The sequence below is a fragment of the Myxine glutinosa genome, chromosome 2 (genome assembly GCF_964187855.1).
Source record: "Myxine glutinosa chromosome 2, kmMyxGlut1.1, whole genome shotgun sequence".
In the NCBI taxonomy this organism is placed as follows: Eukaryota; Metazoa; Chordata; class Myxini; order Myxiniformes; family Myxinidae; genus Myxine; species Myxine glutinosa.
The window spans coordinates 31,007,336-31,014,679 of NC_136262.1; positions in this window are offsets into that span (position 1 = coordinate 31,007,336).

The following is a 7,344-nucleotide window of genomic DNA, read 5'->3' on the forward strand; positions in this document are numbered from 1 at the left end:
ATCCTCCCTTCCCACACCCTCACCTTCCCCCTCCATGCTCCCTCCTCTTCCTCCCCCTTTCCCCCTCTCTTCATACTCCTGGCAGGAAGTGCTTGCTGGGTACTTTTGCCATATACAGAATAAACGAGTGTCTCAATGCAATATCTTCACTTACTAGTGACTGTCAGCTTCGAGACTTACGGTTAGGCAACAGTACTTAAAAAAAAATTAAAAAATCTTACATTATTTGCTAACTGGTATCTCCATCGAGGTCATAATAAAGCGCGGCGTTATGCGTGCTTCTTGCGAGCAAGGAGGAAGCGGACAAGCGGTAACTTATAAGCGTCTTTATTTCAGGAGCTCACTGTAACACTGGCGCGCTCCGGGCTGCGCGCCCGGTGTATATCATGAGGCCACGCCTACCCCTCGGGCGTGGCCACCGCCCACTTGGTGCGCGGAATGATGTCACCACGCCAGTGGGCTTTTGTGTCCGCCACACGTGCCCCCCCAGAATTCCAGCGCACCTGGAGGGCCAGTTTGCGGGGCAGACGAATGACCCGGCCGAAGCGCCCCCTGGCGATCGGCGGCGTCCGGGGTGCAGGGATGCCAGGTGGGATGCCCCTGGCTGCCCCTGGGATGGGTGCAGGACCGGGGGGCGGCGTGGCGGCGGGTCTGGGCGGTGCCGGGGGTCCGCCCGCAGGGGGGCGGCCCCGACGTGGGGGTCGGGCCACTGGCGGAGGATGGTCCACGTCGAGGTGGGCCGGCTTGAGGCGGTCTACTGAAACGCAGTCAGGAGTACCGCCGATGTCCAGGGTGAAGTGCTTCGCCCCGGTCTCCAGCACGCGGAAAGGCCCTTCGTACGGGGGCCACAGTGGTGTCCGGTGGGCATCGTGGCGGACGAAGACGTACTCCGCCGTGCGAAGCTCCGGGGCGACGTGCGTCGGTGGGTGCCCGTGGCATGCCGTTGGCACCGGGGCGAACCTCTGGGCGGTCTCTTGCAGAGCGGAGCGCTGCTGTGCCATGGACCATGGTGCCGTGGAGTCGGGGAGGAACTCGCCCGGCACCCGCAGCGGTTGCCCGAAGACAAACTCCGCCGCGGATGCGCGCAGGTCCTCCTTGGGCGCCGTCCGGAGGCCCAGCAGGACCCAGGGGAGCCTGTCGACCCAGCCGCCGTCGCGGAGGGTGGCCCGGAGCGCGGCCTTCAATGAGCGGTGAAATTGCTCACACAGGCCGTTAGCCTGGGGGTGGTAGGCCGTGGTTCGGTGCAGCCGGACCCCGAGCCCCTGCGCGACCGCCCCCCAGAGCTCCGAGGTGAACTGGGGGCCGCGGTCGGACGAGATGTCTGAGGGGGCGCCGAACCGGGCGACCCAGGTTGCGATGAAAGCCTGCGCGACATCGGCCGCCGTTGTCGACGCCAAGGGCACGGCCTCCGGCCACCGGGTGGTGCGGTCCACCATGGTGAGGACGAAGGTGAAACCCCGCGAGGGGGGCAGAGGTCCCACCAGGTCCACGTGGACGTGGTCAAACCGGCGTTCCGGCACCGTGAACGGGGCCAACGGGGCCTGGGTGTGCCGGTGCACCTTGGCGCGCTGGCACGCGAGGCACGTCCTGGCCCAGCCGCGGACGGCCTTCCGGAGGCCATGCCAGACGAACTTGTCGGCGATCAGCCTTTGGGAGGCCCTCGCGCCCGGGTGGGACAGGCCGTGGATGGCGTCAAACACCTGGCGCTGCCAGCCCGCGGGCACGATGGGGCGAGGACGCCCGAGGGAGACGTCGCACAAGAGGGCCGCGCCCGCGCCGTCGAACGCCACCTCGGTGACGCGGAGGCCCGTGACGGCGGTCCGCAAGGCCTGGACGTCGGGGTCAGCGGCCTGGTCCGCTGCCATCCGGGCATAGTCGATGCCGAGGTGGACTGCGTGGGCGACGGCCCGGGAAAGGCAATCCGCCACCGGGTTGTCCTTCCCCGCGACGTGCTGGATGTCCGTCGTGTACTCGGACACGGCCGAGAGGTGACGCTGCTGCCGGGCCGACCACGGCTCGGTGACCTTGCCCATCGCGAAGATCAGCGGCTTGTGGTCGACGAAGGCAGTGAACGCACGGCCCTCGAGCAGATGGCGGAAGTGCCTGACCGCCAAGTGAAGCCCGAGCAACTCGCGGTCGAAGGTACTGTAACGGCGTTCGGGTGGGCGAAGCTGCCGGCTAAAGAACGCCAGCGGTTGCCAAGCTCCACGCACCCATTGCTCGTGCACCGCGCCCACCGCGTAGTCCGAGGCATCGGTGGTGAGGGCGATCGGTGCATTGGGCGCCGGGTGCGCGAGCATGGTGGCGTTAGCCAAGGCGAGCTTCGCGCCCGTGAACGCCGTGTCCACCTGCTCGGTCCAGGTAACGTCGCCTTTGCCCGGCTTACCTCGGAGAGCTTCGTGCAGGGGGCGCAGGAGCTGGGCGATACGGGGCAGGAACCGATGGTAAAAGTTCACCATGTCCAGGAACTCCTGCAGCCCTCTGATCGTGCGGGGGCGCGGAAACCCCTTCACCGCCTCCACCTTGGCCGGCAGGGGGACGGCTCCGTGCCTGGTGACACGGTGCCCCAGAAAATCTATTATGGTGGCGCCGAACCGGCACTTTGCGGGGTTCACAATCAGGCCATGCTGGCCCAGGCGTTGGAAGAGCGTGCGGAGGTGGCGTAGGTGCTCTTCGCGGGACGCGCTGGCGACGAGGATATCATCCAGGTAGACGTAGACAAAATCCAAGTCACGCAGGACGCTGTCCATCAGTCGCTGGAACGCCTGAGCCGCATTCTTCAGACCGAAGGGCATGCGCAGGAACTCGAAGAGTCCGAATGGCGTGATGACCGCCGTCTTCGGGACGTCCTCCGGCCTGACGGGGACCTGATGGTAGCCGCGTATGAGGTCCACCTTCGAGAAGAAGGACATGCCCGCCAAACGGGCGGAAAAGTCCTGAATGTGGGGGACGGGGTAGCGGTCGGGAGTCGTGGCGTCATTGAGACGGCGATAGTCCCCACACGGTCGCCATCCCCCGCCGGGCTTCGGCATGATGTGCAGCGGCGACGCCCAAGCGCTCTCTGAGCGCCGAACGATGCCGAGTCGCTCCAGGGTAGCGAACCCCGCTTTTGCCACCGCCAGCTTCGTCGGCTCGAGGCGGCGTGCCCGGGCGTAGACCGGTGGCCCGACGGTGGGGATGTGATGGGCCACCCCGTGCTTGACGGCCCCCGCCGAGAAGGTGGGCCGCGTGAGGGCCGGGAAGCCGGCGAGGAGGCGGGTGAATGCGTCCACTGCCGGAAGCGTACAGACCAACGTGGCCGGAACCGAACCGTTCGGCAAGCCGCTTGGCAAGCCGCTCGTTGAGCTGGGCAACGCACAAGCGAGCGAGCTGAACGTCTCGGCCTGGACAAGACGTCTGCGCTTGACGTCGACCAGGAGCCCATTAGCGCACAGGAGGTCCGCGCCAAGCAGTGCCATGGGCACGTCGGCGGTGACGAACGTCCATCGGAAAACCTGCCCTCCGAACCGCAGAGAGAGGCAGCGTTTTCCGTCCGTACGGATGGGCGTCCCGTTCGCGGCAAGCAGTGCGGGGCCCCCACCCGCGGCGTGCTTGTCTGACGTGCCGGCGGGAACGACACTCACCTGCGCTCCCGTGTCGCACAGGTAACGGCGCCCGGAGAAGGTGTCCGTTATGAACAGCAGGCTGCTCGAACGGCCGGCGCCCATCGCCACTATTGAGCGCCGGCCCAGGCGTTTCCCGACCTGTTGAAGGAGCATGGCGGATGACACTGCCGAGCTTCGTGGCCGAACTTGGCGTGGAACCAGCACCAGGTGGTGGAGATGGAGGAGCGCGGCTGGCTCCGCCAGGCCGGTGGAGATGGCGGGTTTCCCCGCGGTGGCGGTTTTCGCCGCGGCGGTGGGCGGGGCGTGGCGGCGGTCACGAGGTGCGTATCAGCATGCTGCGTATGCTGTATAAGCTGATGCTGTGGATCAGCAGCAGCAGCATCAGCAGCATCAGCCACGAGGGCCGTGATGGCCACGCCGACTCTCGCCCGCGTGTCCGAAGCGGCGAAGTACTTGTCTGCCTCGGTTGCCAATGCTCGGGGTTCCGTTAGCCCGGTCCCGGCCAACGCGAGGCGAACCTGCGCTGGAAGTTGGCGACGGAAAAGCGCCCGGAATAGAGAACCGGGGGCTTCGTCACCCAGCAGTGACAGCATATGGTCCATTCGGACTAACGGGCGCGTGTCACCGAGCTCGGGGAGATCCAGGAGGCGGTCGGCCCGTGCGTCGTCCGTGAGGCCGAACGTGGCTAGGAGTAGCCGCTTGAGTGCCTCGTACTTGTGGCCGTCCGGTGGGTGGCGAAGGACGGACACAACTCGAGCGGCCGTGCTGGGCCCGAGGGAGGCGACGACGTGGCAATAGCGCGTGTCATCGCCGGTGAGGCGCCGAAGCTGAAATTGCGCTTCGGCCTGGACGAACCAGACTTCGGCCTGAGCCTCCCAAAATTCGGGAAGTTTGATGAAGTTGGCCATGGCAATGGCGTCGCGTGTGGAAGGATCGCTCCGGCAGATCCAACGTCGAGGGGGTCACCAGTAAAACGCGGCGTTACGCGTGCTGCTTGCGAGCAAGGAGGAAGCGGACAAGCGGTAACTTATAAGCGTCTTTATTTCAGGAGCTCACTGTAACACTGGCGCACTCCGGGCTGCGCGTCCGGTGTATATCATGAGGCCACGCCTACCCCTCGGGCGTGGCCACCGCCCACTTGGTGCGCGGAATGATGTCACCACGCCAGTGGGCTTTTGTGTCCGCCACAATAATATGATTAACCACCACTTGGTGAACGCTATTCAGGCTGCTTTTTTAAGCCATGGCGTTACAGTAGACAGAGCTCCTTTTTGTTTTTACATACCCATTTTTATATTGACTAATATTTTTGTGCGATATGCTAACCCTACCTTCCCTCACCCTCCCTTTCCTCACCCTCCCTTTCCTCACCATCCCTTCCCTTCCCTCACCTTCCCCCTCTCTACATACTCCTGGCAGTGGCAGGAAGTGCTTGCTGGGTACTTTTGCCATTATAGAATAAACCAGTGTCTCAATGCAATATCTTCACTTACTAGTGACTGTCAGCTTAGAGACTTACGGTTAGGCTGCAGTACTTCAAAAAAATTTTTTTTAAATCACATTATTTGCTAACTGGTATCTCCATCGAGGTCATACTATCCTCTTCAACTAAAGTATCAAACAAGTCCGCCTACGCCGCTGTTAGACTTTGTCTTGTTTATTTGCAAATCTACATTTGTCGAATCCAAATCCAACGATGAATCTACCTCAGCTAGTATGTACACTGTACAGTCTTTCATTGGGAGCGAGCAATATGGTCTTCTTCTTCCTAAAATGTTGTTTTTTTTGGTTTTTATTTTTAAGTTCCGTGACGTGATCAAAATGTGTTCTTGCTGTACTGAGTTTGAATAATAATTTTTTATTTTTTTTTCTGTAAAAGGCTGCCGGCGCCGTGGTCACGTGATAAACGTTTTGCTGGTCACTAGAGGTAACGCGGGAAACCTTTTCTCCCGGCCATCGAGGCCATTCCAAATTCACAAGCGTTCATTTATTTATTTTGACTTTTTATTGGCAAATCTACACTTGTCGAATCCAAATCCAAAGATGAATCCACCTCAGATAGTCTGTATAAATAGTCTCATTGCGAGCGAGCAATATGGTCTTCTTCTTCCTCAAATATTTATTTTTTTGTTTTTATTTTTCAGTTCCGTGAAGTGATCAGTCTGAAATGTGTTCTTGCTGCACTGAGTTTTAAAGAATATTTATTATCATTTCTGTAAAAGGTTGCTGGCGCCGTGGTCACGTGATAAACGTCATCCAACTTCCAAATCACGGGAAGTAACGCGGGAAACCTTTTCGCTCCAAATCTCATCCAAGTGTTGTTAATGGTTTCTGCACGTCACGTTTGAAAGCAAAATATGAAGAAAATAACTATGTATTTCGTCGACCTCCATATATTATTTATCGCCAGAAACAGCAAGATCGGGTAAAGCGGGGACGAGCCCAACCTTTCACGTTTCACTCCCAATTTCCTCCAAAAACCAAGAAAAGTGTATTTCGCACTCTGTCTTTCATTACGACGACGAGCCTGGACTATCGGCAGATGGCCGCAGATTATACTCTGGCCGACACAGAACAGTAACACGCAGTCGGAAACATCGGAAGAACAAATAACCATAGGTTGGCAATAACAGTACAGTACAGGCTTCGATGGGCCTAATGGCCTCCTCTGTCGGAGTTCCTTGTAACTTGTAAGGATCTCATAACCTTTCAAAATAATTTACGATGGGGATACCTCAGGTATAAGTGATGTCATAACGAACCCCTCCCTCTCTTCCACCCTCCCTCTCTTCCGCCCTCCCCACCCTCCCTCTTTTCCGCCCTCCCCACCCTCCCTCTTTTCCGCCCTCCCCTCCCTCCCTCTCTTCCGCCCTCCCCTCCCTCCCTCTCTTCCGCCCTCCCCTCCCTCCCTCTCTTCCGCCCTCCCCTCCCTCCCTCTCTTCCGCCCTCCCCTCCCTCCCTCTCTTCCGCCCTCCCCTCCCTCCCTCTCTTCCGCCCTCCCCTCCCTCCCTCTCTTCCGCCCTCCCCTCCCTCCCTCTCTTCCGCCCTCCCCTCCCTCCCTCTCTTCCGCCCTCCTCTCTTCCACTCTCCCCCTCCCTCCCTCCCTCTCTTCCGCCCTCCCCTCCCTCCCTCTCTTCCGCCCTCTCCTCCCTCCCTCTCTTCCGCCCTCCCCTCCCTCCCTCTCTTCCGCCCTCCCCTCCCTCCCTCTCTTCCGCCCTCCCTCTCTTCCGCCCTCCCCTCCCTCCCTCTCTTCCGTCCTCCCCTCCCTCCCTCTCTTCCGTCCTCCCCTCCCTCCCTCTCTTCCGTCCCTCCCCACCCTCCCTCTCTTCCGCCCTCCCCTCCCTCCCTCTCTTCCGCCCTCCTCTCTTCCACTCTCCCCTCCCTCCCTCCCTCTCTTCCGCCCTCCCCTCCCTCCCTCTCTTCCGCCCTCTCCTCCCTCCCTCTCTTCCGCCCTCCCCTCCCTCCCTCTCTTCCGCCCTCCCCTCCCTCCCTCTCTTCCGCCCTCCCTCTCTTCCGCCCTCCCCTCCCTCCCTCTCTTCCGTCCTCCCCTCCCTCCCTCTCTTCCGTCCTCCCCTCCCTCCCTCTCTTCCGTCCTCCCCTCCCTCCCTCTCTTCCGGCCTCCCCTCCCTCCCTCTCTTCCGCCCTCCCCTCCCTCCCTCTCTTCCGCCCTCCCCCCCCTCCCTCTCTTCCGCCCTCCCCTCCCTCCCTCTCTTTCCGCCCTCCCTCTCTTCCGCTCTCC